General features: G+C 44.1%; 1 pseudogene; it reads left to right on the plus strand.

The window, feature by feature from the left end:
• The first annotated feature begins 13519 nt into the window (after window positions 1–13519).
• LOC146868806 (uncharacterized) lies at window positions 13520–15048 on the plus strand (annotated as a pseudogene).
• The last annotated feature ends 4159 nt before the right edge of the window (window positions 15049–19207 follow it).

Raw genomic sequence — 19207 nt, forward strand, 5'->3', positions numbered from 1 at the left:
GAAGAGACACGCAATGTGATTTATGTTTCTACATGCATCATTGATTCACAAACATGACATTTTCTACTTTTATAACAGATGCCTGCCTGTACACTGCTTTTTCCCAGCTTGTCACGGACAGAGTTTGATCTTGTTGTTGGCCATTTGCCAGCATGGCCTTGTGCTCCCCATAACAGAGCCCAGTGTCAGACATCTTGTCGGTCCCTTCCCACTCCCTGTGAGGCGAGTATGGTTCAGGTTGATCTTGCTGGGCCATGTGGGTGGGTGTAGGTTGTCTGTGACTGCGAGTTCCATCATACTCTTGGCTACACCCCCCTTCCCAGCATGCCCATGCTTCCTCCCTCTTGACTCTGCTTCCCTGTGAGGGGGTGTGACAGCAATAGCAAGATGGCTGACTGTGGAATCCTGGTGTTTGTTTGGCTAGCAGTCCCAGCATGGCCTTGTGCTCCCCACAACAGAGCCCAGTGTCAGACATCTTGCCGGTCCCTTCCCACTTCCTGTGAGACGACTATGGTTCAGGTTGATCTTGCTGGGCCTTGTGGGTGGGTGTAGGTTGTGTGTGACTGCGAGTCCCATCATACTCTTGGCTACACCCCACTTCCCAGCATGCCCATGCTTCCTCCCTCTTGACTCTGCTTCCCTGTGAGGGGGTGTGACAGCAATGGCAAGATGGCTGACAGTGAAATCCTGGTGTTTGTTTGGCTACAAGTCCCAAGTGAGCCCCTGTGCTTCACACAGCAGCAGCCAGTACGGGGGATCTTTTGCTGATATTTCAATGAGGTGTGTGTCAAAGCATTGTACCCGGTGAGTTGTGTGGAGTTTGTGTTGGGGTGGGTGTCTCCCCATGCTGATTAGTATGGTCAGGGCTGTCAGTCCTCCTTCCTATCATGACACGTGCTTCCATTGTAGGGCATGTAAATTGTCTTTCAGAATGTCAGTCAGTGGTGTCCTGCTTCTGATTTGCGCACATGCCCTAGCAGGGCCTTGTGCTCCCCACAGCAGGACCCAGTGTCAGCCATCTTGTCAGTCATTTTCCACTCCCTGTGATGTGAGAATGTTTCAGAGAGGTCTTGATGGGCTAATCAGGAGGGGGAGCATTATCTGTGACTACAGGCACCATCATGCTTTTGGCTACACTCACTTCACCTGCATCCCCACTATTCCTTCCTAACAGTCAGCTGCACTGTGAGGTGGTGTGTTTGTGGTGTCAAACTGTCTTGCTGGATGTATTTGGCTTAGTGCCAGTGGCTTGCTCTATTTGCTTGTAGGTTGGTGCATGTCATGACACAGTCCCCAGTCACTATGAGAAGGCAGGTATTGTGTTTGTGTGACTGGCATACACATCTTGGGTTGATTATCTATTGGTTAGTGTAGGTTTGCTTGGGGTGCATGGTTTCACTGTCCCCTTGCCACACAATCTTGGGTTTGTTGTTTGTGTACTCACCAGTCTCTGGGATGTCTGTTAGGCCATGGACGCTCTCTGGTGGTAGGATGTCCCGCACCTTCTCCTCCCAGGTCCTGAAGTAGACTGGTTTGGCAGGAGGGTCACCGCCGGTGCGCTGACTCAAGGCGTGATCTTTCTCGATGAGTTTATTGACCCTCCTGCGCACGTCATACCACCTGTTCTGGATATCGTCCTTTGTGCGCAACGTTGGTGCTTGTGCGTTCACCTTGTCCACAATCCTCGCCCACATCTTGGTTTTCTGTGAGATGGGGGTCCTTTGAACCAAGGTACCAAACAAATGTGGCTCTACTCTGATGATCTCGTCTACCAGCACTTCTAACTCACTATCTGTGAACTTTGGATTCTTCTTTGGGGGCATGGTGATGGGTGGTGGTGGTGAGGGATGTGTGTGTGAGGGTGCAAGTGATGTTGGTTTGGTGTTGGTTTTGCTGTGTGTATGTGGGTGTGCTTTTGTATGAGGTGCTGATGGTGTGTGAGTTGTGTGATGGGTGAGTTGTGAGTGTGTCTGTGGTTGCTGTGTACTGGTGTTTGCTGCTGGCTGTGTCTCCTGTTTGCAAGGGATGATGGTAGTGATTGTAGTCCTTTATATAGTTGTGGTTGTGTCTTTGTCCAATTAATTTGTGTTGGGTATTTATTGGCTTAGTCATTGCTTGTTTGTTCCTTTTTTTGTGTTTTTTTCCTTTGTGCTTTGTAGGCATGAAGGAGACGTTCATGTGACAGAAACGGACGCTGCTGTTGTCTCGTGTGGGCTTCTCCGCCTCGTTCACGCTGCCTGTCTTCTGTGTTTGGTAGGCGTAGTTCGCGGCGGTCTCTATTGCTTGTGTGCCGGGTTGTCTGTGCGTGTCGGTCGTGCGGCTTGGTCTCTGTGCGAGTCGGTCTGGTTTTACACGCATTACATCGTACTGCGCTAATCATACATCGCGGGTACAGGTTGGTCGGGTTGATTCCGGGTTTGTGTCGGTCGGTGAAAATCGCGTCGGTTTTCCGGCCGGATCACTATTTTCCCTCCGGCTCGGTCGTACGGCTTGTATTCCGTACGTGTCGGTTGTAATTCACTCGTGTTGCATCGTACTGCACGGGTCGTACGGTGCTGGTCCGTGTCGGTTGGTATTCGGTCCGTGTCGGTCGATTCGTTTTGCGGCCGGAATCGGAATCGGCCCCTTTGTGTTTTTTAGTTCTGTAGCGGGTTGTTGTTAATTGTGTTTTACATTTTGTGAGGTAAATCTTAGATATGGAATGTGGGGTTTATAGGGGTACAGGGTGGGAAGTTATTTATTTTTAATTAATTAATAGTTGTTAATTTATATTCATTAATTGACATTTAATTATAGTAATTATAGTAATTGTGTAATTAATTTAACGTGCAGGGAGTGGGGTTTACAGTTGTAAAGGGTGGGAAGTAATTTATTTTTAATTATTCAATAATTAGTTGTTAATTAACATTAATTAATTAATTGATATTTGATTAGGGTAATTGTTCATTATTGTGTGGGTGCAGGTTGTGAAGTTTATAGGGGTAAAGGGTGGGAAGTAAATTATGTTTCATTAATTAATAATGAGTTGATCATTAATCTTAATTAATTGATATTTGATTAGGGTAATTGTTCATTTTTGTGTGGGCGGGTTTTACTTTTATATGGGTAAAGGGTGGGAAGAAAAGTAATTTTAGTCACTTTATAATTAGTTGTTAGTTCAGTTTAAAACACTTTATTCGGTTACTGAAAACCATAAAAGTACCATAGAATAAATCACAATACATTACATAACACACATACGGTACACAGTAAAAACACATAAATTACACAATAAAATTTCATAACCGTTTAATCAATAAAATGGCAATTTAAGAAAATTAGGGAGGGAATAAGACAAAATTCATGAATTTCATAAAATCTTCGGTATGGTTAAAACAAAGAGGGCAATACACCATTACAATAAAAATAGTTTAATGTTAAAAAGGCAATTATTAAAAAGTAGAAACATGGACTTTACAATATTCGTATACCATCATGGGGTGCCGGGTTTTTTTAAGTCTCACTGCTGCGACAAGAAAGCTTGCAATATTAAAAATCTCCCATGGATCATTAAGCTTTTGTAGTTACAATAGAGCGGGTTTAACCTGAATAAAGCCTTTTCCTTTTAAGATTGGGACTAAAAACCTCCTGCGGATAGCGCAATAATGATCACAAAACATAATAATGTGCCTTGTGTCCTGTATCGAGTAATTATCACAGGTACAGGGACCTAAATCACACGACCTGCTCCAGCCTTGTGAGTTTCCCAGAAAAAATGAATTAAGCTAAAACTGAATCTTGTTAGAAGCAGGCGGTGAAATGGTTTAGTAACAATCCTCAGATAAGGTTCAATCTCCGGGATAATTTTTAACAGGAAATGAGTTTTAACCGTAGGTTTCATTAATCCAATAAGTGTATTTTTACCCATGCCAAATCATCTTTAGTTACTTTATCCGGAGAATTGAATAGGTCTGGATGACCAAGCTTAGTTAAAATATTCTTGACATAATTCAACCATGGTATTTTATTGGCTTGGTCCAGGGTGACACAATCCCTCATTATCTTATGGTTCAGCGTTAATTGGTGGTTAAGCCAGGTTTTAAGCCAGCAGAGCACCGGAGCCTGCCTCAACCTGTCTGTCACATAGCCAACCCCTAGTCCCTGATGAATTGAAAAGGTAGGAGTGGATTGGGAGGGAGCGTAAGAATTTATTTTCGGCTATTTGTATCTCCTCCATCGGCTTATATCCCCATATTGCCGAGCCATACAATGCAATCGCTATACATTTAGCTTTATAGATATGAAGCATTGCATCCATCGGTTTACCCCCCAGTCGCTGCGGAAAGCCATTCACAGCGGCCGTTGACCTAACCATCGCATTTCCTTTAACTTTCTGTTTAGGTGCCCAGTAACGCTTCTCATCAAAATGTACTCCCAGATAAGTAAAAGAAGCCACCTTAGTCAATTCTACAGTTTCACAAAAAAAGGTTTATGTTTTTTGGGGTTTCCAGCCCATAGTCATTACATGAGATTTGGCTATATTTATCGCTAAATCCAGAGATTTCATGTAGGCCCCAAAGGAATTTAAAAGCCTTTGGAGCCCTATAGCTGTACGGGCCAATAGGACGGCATCATCCACGTAGAGGAGCACCGGAATGAGCCTGTCCCCTACCCGAGGTATGTCCAGACTAGCCATTTCTAAAAACTTGCCCAGATTATTAATATATAAAGTAAAAGGTAGTGGTGCTAAAAGACATGCTTGGCGAACACCTCTGCCCGATGTAAAGTATCTTGTGCATTTTCCTTCTTGGTTGTCCCTCACTCTTGTGGTGAGATCCCTGTGTAGGTCGACCAAGAAGTAGACTAAACTTGGATCAATGCCCATATCTAACAGGATGTGCCAGAGCTTGGACCTATTTATCATGTCGAAAGCCGCCGACAAATCCATAAAAGCCAGTTGAAGGGTCCCTGCTTTAGCTATAGTGTATTTTCCTGCTAGTAAATATAAATTAAGACACTGGTCCATGGTACCCCTACCGCTTCTAAAACCATATTGTAAATTAGATAAAACCTCATTGTCATCTAACCAATTTGTTAATTTCTTTAAAATCACTCTCCCTAAAACTTTCACTGCAGAGTCTATTAGTGAGATCGGCCAATAACAGCGAGGGTCCCCTCTCTGTCCCTTTTTAAAAATCTGAATAATAGTAGAGGATGCCCATGATGGAGGAAAACCCTGACTGCTTGACACATTATAAATATTTGTCAGGATTTTAGCCCAGAAGTGTGGATTTTGTTTGTATAAATCCGCCGCGACGCCATCTGGGCCAGGAGCCTTATTGCTACTCATTTGTATAATTGCCAATTCCACTTCTCCTTCATTGAAGACTATTTTATGGGAGCCCCTTCTGGAATCACAACTAATTGGCACTTCCTGGCTATTAGTGGCCTCATATATAGCGTCAAAGTGACAAAGCCATTGGTCTTCCGTGATGTTACATTCAACGGGGGTGTTCTCTGTCCCGCTAAAAAAAGGCTTGTTGACAATGGCCCAAAAGCTACAGCTATCTTTTATCACCTCTACTGATAGCAGACCACACCATGCATCTTCTTTAATTTCCTTCTTACGTGTCAATAGTGCAAGCTTGTTCTCTTTACGTAACCTAGCGATATTGGTGCGGTCTCGTGGAACCCTCTTTAATTCTATTACAAATTAACAATGTGCTTCAGAGCAGTTCCTATCAAACCATTTTTCTCCTATAGTGAGCCTCAGTTTTATCGGTACGGTCAGGTCCGATGCCTCCTGCGCACAAATGCCTTCAAAGGCCAAAAGAACCTCCTGCCCTCTTTGGCATTATCAAGACAGGTAGCAAACTTGTCCCCAACCCGCTCACAGAGATCCAAGAAAAAGAGGTTCGGGAGTACTATCGCCCACTTCAACCTCCGTCCTGTTACTTTCAAACAGGATTCACCGCCAGACTTTACCGGATTCCCCTTTAGGCCGCATTCTCTATCCAATACCAGGATTACAGAATTATGGTCACTAAAGAGAGACCAATTGGCATTCATTATAATTTATTACTTGGGGTAAAAAAATTAGGGAAATAAAAATAAAGTCTATAATAGTGTCACTCCCCCGTGCTTTAAAAGTAGGAATCCTCTCTTCGTGGCCAAATGAGCTCGGTTCATAAAGATCTATGGTGGCCAAAAGCTCTTCCAAACACTCTCCCTGTTGTGTGTGTTCAAAGTGTGGCATTGGGAGGATGGCCAGCTCTAGAGGTTCTTTCCCCTGACAGTTCAGATTACACACATGAATATTAAAATCGCCCATAATTATAATAGAATAATATGTGATTTGTTTCAAACGGTACATTTCTAAAAAACATTTAAATTTGAGTAAATGTTCATTTGTGGAACTACTTTCACCTGAGTTCTAAAAGTTTACAAACACAGAGCCCACATCTACCATTCTATGAGCCCCTGCCGATTTAAGTGAGAAGAGCATAAGGAGACCCCCTCTTGCCCTACCTGATGGAGACGGTTGCGCAGGGAGCCCATAGGATTTATATCCGTCCACCCAAAAATTGTTGGCCGTATCCCAGGTCTCCTGTAACCCAACTATGTCATACTTTTTTAACAGAAACAGACTTCTGGGATCCTCTTTTTTGCTCCTCAGACCCGCAATATTCCAACTAATAATGTTACAGTTAGAATTGTTACTCTCTTCTAGGCCCTGCCCTTTATCACCTTCACTGATGTTACTCTGACGGCCAAGCGGGATCAGTCAATCATTTTCATCTAGTTTAGACAAGGGGAGGAATGTATTTTGGCAGTGTAGGTTAATTTTTCCGGTATTACTCTCAAAGAACCCTGTTGACAACTTCGGGACACTAGCTAAGCTTTGGTGAGAATTATCAGGGCAGATTACCCCCCTTGTGTTGGCATGAGTAATGGGATGGTTTCGGATATCCGAATGGGGCTGAGGCCCCTGGGTAATGACATCCATGGCATGGGGGTGGGAAAAAAAATTGTGGCATTGCCCTGTTCCCCCCCTGCCTCTCATAGGGACCGGCCCTAAATAACTGCCCTGCGATATTTGCACTGTCGAAATTAACGACAATGCAGTCGCCCTCAATTTGTTTAGATTTTGGGTCAACCCACCCTACTCGTCTAGCCATTATAATATGCTGAGAGACATTAAACCTGCTGGTGGTAGGAAGTTGATCACACCAGTATTTGGTTTTCCATAACAACTCCATAGTTGATTCCGGTTTATGCTCCATCAGTGGGGGAACCCCTGTAAGTATAGCAACTAAGGGGGTGGCTTCTGTGGGCAGATGAAGTCTACTACTATTACTCCTACGGGTAGCCCCGTCAGACCCTTGGTATCTGTTCTGAGCCAGAGCTTTAGCATTTGGATAACGACCTCTAGATGGCTCAGTCATACGACCTGTATCTACCCCTGCCTGACTCCCTGTAGATACAGCTGGATTAGTAGGAGAGTTACAGTCTGGACTAGTCTTTGGTGGTATTTGATTTCCCTCCTACCGGCTATCCCGGCTATCCCGACTAACCCCTACGGGCCTAGTTTGATCCTGATCAGTGGAATTACAGTTAGTGGTGTCGCGTACCACTCTTGTGTCTCCTAAATGGGTCTCAAAACTATCCAGTTTGGCCTTAATCCCTTCCACGGTGTTAGCCAACATAATGTCTTTAGCAATGTTCGAAAGAATGGGCTCTAACCGTGAGGTGAAAATGTCCGTCAACACTTTCTGCACCACTGTCTCAACCTGTATATTAAAATCACCAGCCTGCTTGTGGGTCGCCTCGGTCCATAGATGTCCAGGGGTGCCAGACCTTTTTTTCCCCTTCTTCTTTCCTGGGTTTACCCCTGGATTTGTCGATGGGGCCTTCCGCCTAGATTCATCCCCTTTAAGGGTTTCCTCATTCGTCACACCATTCCCCCTTGCTGGGCCAGCACTGGGTAATCTGCATCCCTCCCCCGTTCCCTGATCAATAATCTGTACTCTAGGCTCCAGGGGAGCAGGGTTTTTCTGCGTGCTATCAGTAGCAGTAATATTTATGTTTGCAGATATTTCTTGGCTGAGACCCAGCTCGACCTCTACGTTCTGTATTTCCTTATTCAGAGCCCCCACCGCTGAAGTCAAATATGAAATAATGGAGGTGGAGTGCCTCGGCATTTTCACTCTTGCACTTCCCTGCTCCTGACTACTAGGGGTTTTGCGCTTACCCATGGTGTCTGTTTGTAGCTGATGACGTTAAGGGGCTGGCCCGGCCTGGTCTCCTTCGGACTCTGACGGGCACAGACGGGCCCGCCCGTGCGCGTACCATGCTGCGGGAGTGAGTGGGTGGTTTTATGCCCCTCCAGGCGCGATCATAGCATTGGCAGCCCTTCCTGTTATTGTTATGTTATGTTATTAAATCATTTATTAAGCGCGCTAACACTGATTAGTTTCTTGGCGCTAACTTGACAGTAACACAATCAAAGGCGGAAGAAATGGATTAAAAAGCTTGTCTAAAGAGCCATGTCTTCAGCGTTTTCCGGAAGAGTAAGAGATTTTGGCAGAACCGGATTTCCAGGGGAAAGGTGTTCCATAGGCAGGAGGCCAGTGTGGCAAATCTACGTCCACCAGAGCGTTTGAGTTTAAAGGGAGGGGTTTGAAGAAGGCCTAAGTGGAGTGAGCGAAGATTACGAGAGGGAACATATCTGGAGATAAGTTGATTAATAAATTTAGGGCTTTTACCATGTAGTGACTTAAAGATCATACAGCCTGCTTTGAAGAAACAGCGTTGCATGACCGGGAGCCAGTGCAGCTTAATAAGAAGAGGAGTAGCCGCCTGCCACCTAGGCTGCTTCAGGATCAGCCTAGCAGCATGGTTCTGCACCATCTAGAGACGCTTGAGTAAATAGTTTGGGAGACCCAAGTAGATGGCATTCGCGTAATCCAGATGGGACAGAACAGTGGCGATCACAACCTGGGTAATAGCTTCTGGCGTTAAAAATCGCCTGACCTTCCTAATTTTTTTTAGCTGATAAAAGCACTTGGAGACCACTTGTCCTACTTGTGCTTTTAGTGAAAGGTCGCTGTCCACAATGACTCCAAGCGTTTTGGCCGATGGTGAGGGTTGCGGAGCTTGACCCAGGTCTAAAGGCCAATAGTGAGGGCCCCAGTACTTGGCACTGTCCCCAGTCAGTACCAATTCGGTTTTACCTGGATTTAGTTTCAGTTGATTTTGATCCATCCAGGATTTAATAAACCTCATGGTTGACTGGAAATGACTTACGGATTCTTCAGAGTTGTCAATGGTAAAGAGTAGTTGCAGGTCGTCTGCATAATTAAAGACTCTCACCTGTTTGTCCCTCAAGGTTTGTATGAGGGGGAGTATGTATATGTTAAAAAGATGGGGTGACAGGGAAGAACCCTGTGACACTCCACATGAGATGGACTGTTTAGCACCAGTCAAGTCCCCCAGACGCACGGCTTGGGAGCGATCCTCCATAAAAGACCTCACCCAGCAGGCCGCCACGCCCTGTATGCCGGCCTGTCTGACACGCTCGACCAAAATGTTATGGTCGACCGTGTCAAAGGCGGCCGACAAGTCCAAAAGCACCAGGGCCTGGGGAGAGTGTCTGTCTGCGCAGTCTCGAAGTGTGTCCAAAACTGCAGTGACCACTGCCTCCGTAGAGTGTGCAGGCCAGAATCCAGCCTGATGAGGGTCAAAGCAGGAGGACTCCTCCAAAAAATTAGAAAGAGTTTTCGCCACGTGTGCTTCCAGGATTTTTGCCAGGTAAGGCAATAGGGATATGGGCCTGTAATTTGCCTTACAACCAGGATCCGCCCCGGGTTTTTTTAATAGTGGTATGACCGTGGCTTCTTTGAAAGCGGACGGGACTATGCCCGACAAGATGGAATCATTTAAAAGGGCAAGGACAGGGGTTGGATAGGTGGAGAAGCATTCTTTCAGGATAGGCGGGGGACAGATATCCAGTGGGGAGCCCGATTTGACTCTCATCATTAGTTCCAAAAGCTGGTCATGGGTTATGGGTTGAAAATTACTAAGGGTGGCAGAGCCAGTCTTTATTGCCATGCCAGTTGTTATTAAAGTCTTAGATTGGGGAATGCTCGTTTTTATGTCTGTGATTTTGTCACTAAAATAACAATTCAGTGAGTCGCACAGACACTGGGTGGGAATTACTTTAGGACGAACGTTCTCCAGGTTGGTCAGTTCATTAAAGACAGAGAAGATGTCTTTAGATTTGTTTGAGGAATCAAGAATGCGGGAAGAGAAATACTCCACCTTAGCTGCAGAGATGGCATTCATATATTCCTTCCTCGCCCTAGTATATTTAATTTTTCCCTCAGTGTCATAATCACGGCGCCACAAGCGCTCAAGCTGACGTAAAGCCAGTTTCCTACTTTTCAGGTCTGCGGAAAACCATCTATTAGCATCCGTGCGCCGTGCAAGTTTGATTCTTTTGTACGGGGCATGGAGATTGCTGGCCGCTTGTAGCCAGTCAGTCAGTCAGTTAGCCGCAGAGGCTCCTGGGAACTGGAGTCCTCCTCGTCCCGGTCTGCTTGACAGAAGCGTCCCGCGCTGCGGGAGTGAGTGGGTGATTTTAAGCACCTCCAGGCGCGATGATAGCGTTGGCGGCCCTTCCTGCGGTAGAGGCTCCTGGGAATTGGAATCCTCCTCGCCCCGGTCTGCTTGACAGAAGCGTTCTTAAATACTATTTGTTTTTCAATAGAAAATAAGTTTTAATTGTGTAATTCATTTTTGTACAGTTTAATTGTAGCTGTGGGTTCTGGGGATTATAGGGGTAAAGTGTGGAAAGTTACGTTTTTATGAGTTTTAATTTGTTTTTTAATTAATAATATTTCTTTTATTGGTAATTAATTATTTAATTATGGAAATACATCTATTTTTAATTTAGATGTGGGTTGTGAATTGTGTGGTGTTATAGGGTAGGAAATAAAAAAACAATATTGTATGTAATAATTCATGTTTGTTTCAATATTTATTTGTTTGAAAATTATTTTTTAGTTTATTTAATATAATATTTGTAGGTATTTCTGATACGTATTTAACATTGATATGTTTTAATTTTTTTAAGTTTTTAATATTAAATATATGTATTTACATTCTTTACATATTTTGAAATATTTTGTTGTTGTTAATATGTGTTTATTTTTAATTTTGAACTGACTAGAATGGTATTATAAATGTTTACCCCTCAACAATCCAACACTTTTCCTACTGTTACACTTATTGGAGTGGGAATAATAATTTTTACCCCTTCGCTATCCAACACTTTCCCTATTGTTGTACTCACTGGAGTGGGAATAGTAATTTTTACCACTCCGCTATCCAATACTTTCCCTACTGTTGCACTCACCAGAGAGGGAATAGTAATTGTTACCCCTTCGATATCCAACGCTTTCCCTACTCTTGCACTTATTGGAGTGGGAATAGTAATTTTTACCCCTCCGCTATCCAACACTTTCCCTACTGTTGCACTGACTTCTGTGGGAATAGTAATTTTCACCCCTCCACTATCCAACACTTTCCCTACTGTTGCATTCAATGGAGTGGGAATAGTAATTTTTACCCCTTAGATATTGAACACTTTCCCTACTGTTGCACTCACTGGAGTGGGAAAAGCTTTTTTAACCCTCCACTATCCAACACTTATCCTACTGTTGCATTCAGTGGAGTGGGAATTAGTAATTTTTATCCCTCTGCTATCTAACACTTTCTCTACTGTTGCACTCTTTGGAGTGGGAATAGTAATTTTTGCCCCTCCACTATCCAACACCTTCCCTACTGTTGCTCTCACTGGAGTGGGAATAGTCAATTTCACCCCTACGCTATCCAACACTTTCCCTACTGTTGCACTCACTGGAGTTGTGATAGTAATTTTTACCCCTCTGCTATCCAACACTTTCCCTACTGTTGCACTCTTTGGAGTGGGAATAATAAATGTAATTCTATTACAGGACCGGAGGCTTCAGATTATGCTTCTCTTTCAATTACTGCAAGCCAACAGCAGCCAATGAGAATCATGATAACATTCTAACATAACATTCCCAGAATGCTTATAGTAAGAAAAATAACAACCATAGAGACTAGCTCTATATAACAGTCAGTCAAACCGGAACACTTCCTCTTTCTTTGCTGCTCCTACACAGAGATAAGTGCTTGATTTTGCATATCTTGCCCTGTCTCGTGCGTTGTGTATCAGTAATGTTTGCAGCCTTGTTTATGGTTTTACCTTGTATTTAATACCCAGAGCGTCTCTCTGCTTGTTCATTCTTTTGAATCTCGCGCGCTTGGTCGCGTCTAGACAGCGCACCGCACTCACGCGCTTTAGCGGCCGATCGGAAGGTGGCGGTTCTGCCTTTTAAGCGCTCCTCACCTTCCGATCGCCATTTTCCCCTGTGCCCGATATCTTTTTGCCGCGTTATTGTGACGGGCGGTGCTCCCCCTTGTTTGAGCCCGCAGTCTTGGAGCCTCGCGTTGTGTAGCCCAATTGGGCTCCTTTTGGGCTACACAACGTTTTCCTTTGTATTCCTCCTTCACGCATTGGAGCTACAGGTTGTTCGGTGAGAGTGCCCATGAGCTGACGCCTTCTCAGGCTGAAAAATAGTGGCTGGCCCCCAGCTGTGTGCAGGCTGGTAGGATCATTTAGGCTCTCCATGCTCTTTGGGTGCCTTGAGTACAGCTTTGCTGAGGAGCATTATTAGAGACTTTGTTAAACTGTGATTGCACCAGGGTGGTTTCCCCTTGACTGATCCCTTTGGGATTCATATATATATATTTATATATTTTGAGGTCTTGACGTGCCGCCTTCTCCCTGGTGGACATGGAAGACTGGGCCTACTTTGAGGAGGACGAGTATGGGTACTATGAGGAGGAGCATGCCCCCCTCGAGGACAACCTTGTACAGGCGCTAGACGCCTCTGTAAAGGGGGTAAATCTAAATCTAAATCCTCCAAGTGGCCTCATGCCCAAACGATCACCACTCTCCCCCCCTGCGTCCAAGGACCACCCATATTCAGGGGCCCCTAATCCTTTGCCTACGATATCCAGGGTGGTCACAGATACGAACACCGACACGGATACCGATTTCACCAGCGACACGATGTCCCCCAAAAAGAAAAAATCAAGGGTGCGCTCTCAATCGCCCCAAGTCTATCAACCTTTGACACCCTTTGATTTCAATCCACAAGATATAGTGCATCCTAGGTCTTCGGATTGGGCGCCTCCGCCGGAGGTGGCGGACTACATCCATCAGAATTTACATCGTAGCTTCGACAGGGATGTTAGGAACCGCCTAAGGTCAGAATGCCCCCGTCCAGATGTCCCGGACAAGGTCGCAGAGACCCCGGACATAGACCCTAACATGTTAGCATTCTTAAAAAAGTTTCAGAAGGATCCTAAGAAGGGCATCGACCGCGCTTGGCGCGGATGTCATGATAAGTTGTCAGATACTATTGGTCCGTTATCTAAAATTTTGGAGATGGCTCTGAAAGCTAAAGAGTCTGGAGTATTAATTGATCCTGACATTTTGGCCGGTTGGACCCAACGTGCTATATGCTTCCTTGGCAATGCAAATTGCGCCATTTCAGCCGAGCGCAGAAAATCCCTCCTTATGCGCATGGATACTAACCTGACGGAGTTGGCTGGAGCTGAACCAGACCCCCTGGCAGATGGTTTACTCTTCGGGGAACGTTTTTGTGAAAGACGTCTCCAAATATGTAGGGACATTCACAAGTTTAGACAAGGCCCAGTCAAATATGAAAAGGGTGTTCACCAATGGCCTTTTTGGAAGGGCCGGACGAGGCAGGGGCTGCTAGTCAGGCCGTCAGTACCATCAGGGTCCCGCGAGAGGTGGTTATGGCCGAGGCCACGGAGACTTTCAGGATTCGACCAGAGGTGGCACCTTCTACCCTACGAGACGCTCCAATCGTCGCGGGTTCCACCGTGGTGGCAACAGAGGAAACTCCCGGCCTCAAATTACAGCAGGTAAGCCCAGTGTCTTTGTCTCTCTATCCTCTGGGGGGTCGGATTCGCCATTTTCTTCACAATTGGCAGGCCCTTACTCAGGACGCTTGGGTTCTCCAAACAGTGCAAGGTTTTCACATAGATTTTTATCAAACTCCTTTTTAGGAGTCGACTCCCAAACCCCTATTTTTTTCCCAACAAGACGTGCATTTGATAGATCTAGAATTAGACGAGCTGCTGCGCAAGCATGCGGTGACATATTGCGAGGATGGCGGTCCCGTAGGCTTCTGCAGCACCATGTTCCTCGTACAGAAGAGGGGTGGGGGGTTCCGTCTGGTTCTCAACCTGAAGGGGTTCAATTCCTTTGTCCTTTATCGACATTTCAAAATGGAGGGTATCCATCTTCTGGCGGATCTCTTGAGACGGGGGGACTGGCTAATCTGCCTCGATCTCAAAGACGCCTACCTTACGGTGCCCATTTTTCCTCCCCATCGCAGAATTCTACAGTTTCAATGGCGCGGCAGGCGCCTGGCATATTTGGTCCTACCTTTTGGTCTTTCCTCGGCTCCGTGGTGTTTTACCAAACTCCTGAAGCCAGTGGTGGCGCATCTCAGGGAGCAGGGCATACGTCTGATAATCTACCTCGACGATATTCTGATTATGGCTCCCTCTCCGCACATAGCATCTCTGCACCTGCAGCAGGGGATGTCACTGTTAGAGAGTCTGGGCTTTGTAGTGAACAGGGAGAAATCGGTCCTCACTCCGACGCAATATCTGGAATTCCTGGGGTTTGTGGTCAATACGCAGTCGGCGCAGTTGCTTCTGCCCAAGCACAAAATCAGAGACCTGAAGAAAGAATTGAGGAAGGTTCTCGACCGGCAGGTAATGTCTTTGAGGGAGATCGCTCATCTGGTGGGCTTGCTAGCATCATCCATACAAGCGATCTTCCCGGACCCTCTACACTATCGCGCTTTACAGCGCTTGAAGATCAGACATCTCCAGAAGGGCCTCTCCTATTCCGACCTTGTACCGCTCTCGGAGTAAGCCCGAGTAGAAATCCAATGGTGGTTGACCCATATGGAGGCATGGAACGGTCGGGCAATCTTCGGATCTCACCCCGAGATGATCATAGAATCGGATGCCAGCAGGTCGGGCTGGGGCGCCCGCTGCGTGGAGGTCACGACGGGGGACAGATGGTCTCGCCAGGAGTTGGAGCTTCACATCAATTGTCTCGAACTCCTGGCGGGTTCGTTTGCGATTCGCAACCTCTCCCCCAGGAAGGTTTCTTGCTGTATTCTGTTGAGAATGGACAACATTTCAGCTGTACGCTATATCAACAAGCTGGGGGGCTCGCACAAAAACGTTTTCCAGGTCTATAGATTACAATGCTTTTCCTTTGAATGAAAAACTTTGTGTGGTCAAATGTCTTAAGGTATATGAGGATTGTACACGATCACTTCGCCCTGCTGGTTGTTCCAGGTTACTTATTGCCTTACAGAAATCGTTTAAGCCGGTGACTTCCGCTACTATTGCCAGATGGCTGAGATTTGTTATGTCAGAAGCAGGCATTGATGTTACTGTGTTTGGGGCACATTCAGTGAGAGGTGCTATGGCCTCCAAGTCTTTCATGCTGGGTACCAGTATACAAGATATCATAAAAGCGGCTGATTGGTCCTCCAGCTCTACTTTCAAACAGTTTTATTATAAACCTGTGGGCGATGTTGCCTCTGTGGTATTACATAAGCCTTTCACTAGCATAATCTGATGCCTCCGGTCCTGTAATAGAATAAAAAATTAGCTAGCATTCGCGCCAAGAATTTTCAATTCTATTAAGGACACGGAGGCGAGGATTGTCCCGCCCAGGGACAACTGAATAGTGGTGATGATTCATAATGTCATGTTACCCACCCTGATTTATCAGTCGATGACAGTTATTAAGAGTATGATATTTCTGTTTCAGGCGCTGATCAGAAAGGAGATTTGACCAGATGGTGATCCTCTGAGGAGTGCGTTCCACATTTTCACTTGCCAGTTCTACGTTTCCTGGGGTTCCAGCCTGTTGGAGCGGTTTGGATGTTTCGCAGTGGTTATCGGACTTATACTGATGGACTTGGACTCTGCTCGTTGGGCAAAGAAAGAGGAAGTGTTCCGGTTTGACTGACTGTTATATAGAGCTAGTCTCTATGGTTGTTATTTTTCTTACTATAAGCATTCCGGGAATGTTATGTTAGAATGTTATCATGATTCTCATTTGCTGCTGTTGGTTTGCAGTAAATGAAAGGGAAGCATAATCCTCGGCTCAGTGTCCTAATTTTTTATTCCTCTGCTATCCAACTCTTACCCTACTGTTGCACTCACTAGAGTGGGAATAGTTATTTTTACCCCTTTGCTATCCAACACTTTCAATACTGTTGCACTGATTGTATTGTGAAACTTAAGTTTAAATATTTTTTGATAGTGTAATGTTTTAATTTGTTATGGATGTTTTTTTTTTATATTTTAAATCATTACTGTATATATTTTTTTATATTGTTTCAAACTTTTAACATAAATTAAAAATAATATTTTATTAATTGTTTTAAACCAAATATATATGTATAAATTATTATGTTTGTGAGAATTTTTTTTATTAAGTTTATTTGTTATATTTTTTTAAAATGCATATTAAATTTATTTTATTTTGTTAAAATTATATTCAATGTATTTAATATATATTATTTTATTTTATATTGATATAAAAGTCAATATTTTACACATCTATATTTTTTACATCGATATTTTTTAGTCGATATTTTTGTACTTACCTGTTTAAGTATAGGAGTAGATATATTTATCAATATTATTAACATTAGTATTTTTTACATCGATGTAGTGTTAGTGAACCGACTTTCAGCAAGAGAGCCCAAGTTCTGGTAGGTGAAGACTTTGATGGCCCTGGGATTCCTTAACAGGAGGCAAGCTCAACTCAAGCCCTTGGAGAACCTTGGAAGCAGGATGTAGAAAGCAAAGTTCAGTCCTTTCGCTCCCAGGACAGAAGCAGCAGCACCAGGCCAGCACAACAAAGCAAACAGCAAAGTGACAGTGTCTCCTGACAGCAATCCAGCTATTCTTCCTGATAGAATGTCCTCAACCCAGAAGTGCTTTGAGTATATGGTGTCACAGGTCAAGTACTTATACCCATTTCAGCCTTTGAAGGAGGCAAACTTCAAAGGAAAGTCTTTGTAGGGCACAAGACCCTGTCTTTCCTTGCCCTGGCTCTAGACACACAACAGTGGGGTTGAGACTGCATTATGTGAGGACAGGTACAGCCCTATTCAGGTGTCAGTCTCAACTCCTCCCACCACTCTAGCTCAGGAAGGATCTTCAGCCTGGTGATGCTCTCCATGCCACTGGAATCAAGCTATCCTGGCTGAAGAGGGGTGAAACCCCGAAACCGGTCCTAGGATGCTTGTTTCCAGTCCAGGGAAGACCTGGCTTGGCAGTTCGGGCTTGACTGTTCCCATGAGGCACAGGGTCAAGACTGATTTGCATATGGCTGGGTTCAAACTGGAATGGCATGGTGAGCAAAAAAAGGAGGCACTGGAGGCGGAATTGCTGGAAATTTGCAAAATGTGCTAATTGTGCTAATTTCCTCACCAGCTGGGCCACCATTGTTTTTGTATGTAGGAAGAATAAAGAACTTTGACCGTGTATTAATCACAGAGATTTAAAGGCAAGTTACGATCATGTATCATTATCTTTTGACTCTCATGAAGGACATTGTAGAATACAAGGAGCACTAATTTCACTAAACTTGATTTGCAAAGTGCTTATCATCTTCTGTGTATAAGGGAGGATGATTAGTGGAAAATAAATTTCCGCACGCCATTTGGGTATTTTAAATATCATATAATACCATTTGGCTTATGCAATGCTCCTGCCACTTTTCAACACTTTTTGAATTTAATATTTTATGATGTTTTAAATCAATTTATGTTGTCCTAGCTGGATGATTTCTTCCTAAGACACTTGTGGGGTAATATCAAGAACATGTTGGTCTGATGGTATCAAGACGCCACCAACATCAGCTGTACTGTAAGCCTGAACAACCTCAATTCAAGAAGGACGAGAATGAGTATTTTGGATTTAGATTGAATGCGTCTGGTCTTTCCATGGGTTCAAATAAAGTAGCAGCAAATCTTAACACACCAATGTAAGAGATGCTGAAAGCATTCTTGGATTTGAGTTTGTCATCGATTTATTGGGAATGTTGCAAAGATAACCATGTTCTAAAGAAAAAAAAAATGAAAAGAGATTTTTCTGGGATAATCAAGTTGAAAAGGCATTTAATATGCTCAAACGAATGTTAACTGAACCACTCATTTTGCATCATTTTAACAAATTCATTGTGGGAGCAGATACCTCTGAAATAGCTGTTGGGACAACTTTGCTACAAAAACAAGCTGATGATAGACAAGAATATCCTATCTTTCGTTTGTTTCTTGTTTGTAAATGAGTGAACATAATTATTCAGTTCCTGAAAGAGAGCGTCTCTCCATGTAAATGGCTTATACTGAATGGAGACATCTTTTGATGAGCTTTAGCGAACCGTTTGAAATTGGAGCTGATTCTTAGAATTGGCAATGGTTGCAAAATATTTTGTGCAAGAATAAGTGCCAATATCCATGGACATTTGTCTTTGCACAATTTAAGTTTACTATCATTATGTTCTTGGTTTCGATAATTATTTGACTGATGCACTGTATCGTTGTTAACCAGGCCCTTTGCTCAGTTATGCACAAGATTATTGGGGGGATTGTTCAGTCCTTTCTAGACAGAATAAAGATGGCTTATCTTCCGTTTTAAGGGCAAAACATGAAAATCAAAGCCCGTTTGGAGCAGTATCTGTAATGCTACTGTATTTCAACTCAAGTATATTGGGTTTACTATTTACAAACTTATGAATTTTCTTACAACAATGCAACTGTTATTGTAGCCACAATGTCACCTTTTTCTGTGTGCCGGGTTATCATCCAAGTGTAGCAAGAAGCAACAGAAAGGTGACCAGTCAAACTTTGCAAAGATCCCTGCCACTGCGCGGCAACACGAGTCGCTGTGTTTTTAGTAACTTTTGAACTGTTTCAGCTAGAAACTATTTCTTTTGTTAAAATCTGTAGATTATGCAGCCAATTGTGGATTATTTCGCAGATGCAGCAAATGTATA

Source organism: Triturus cristatus, chromosome 1_2, assembly GCF_964204655.1.
Source record: "Triturus cristatus chromosome 1_2, aTriCri1.1, whole genome shotgun sequence".
Classification (NCBI taxonomy): domain Eukaryota; kingdom Metazoa; phylum Chordata; class Amphibia; order Caudata; family Salamandridae; genus Triturus; species Triturus cristatus.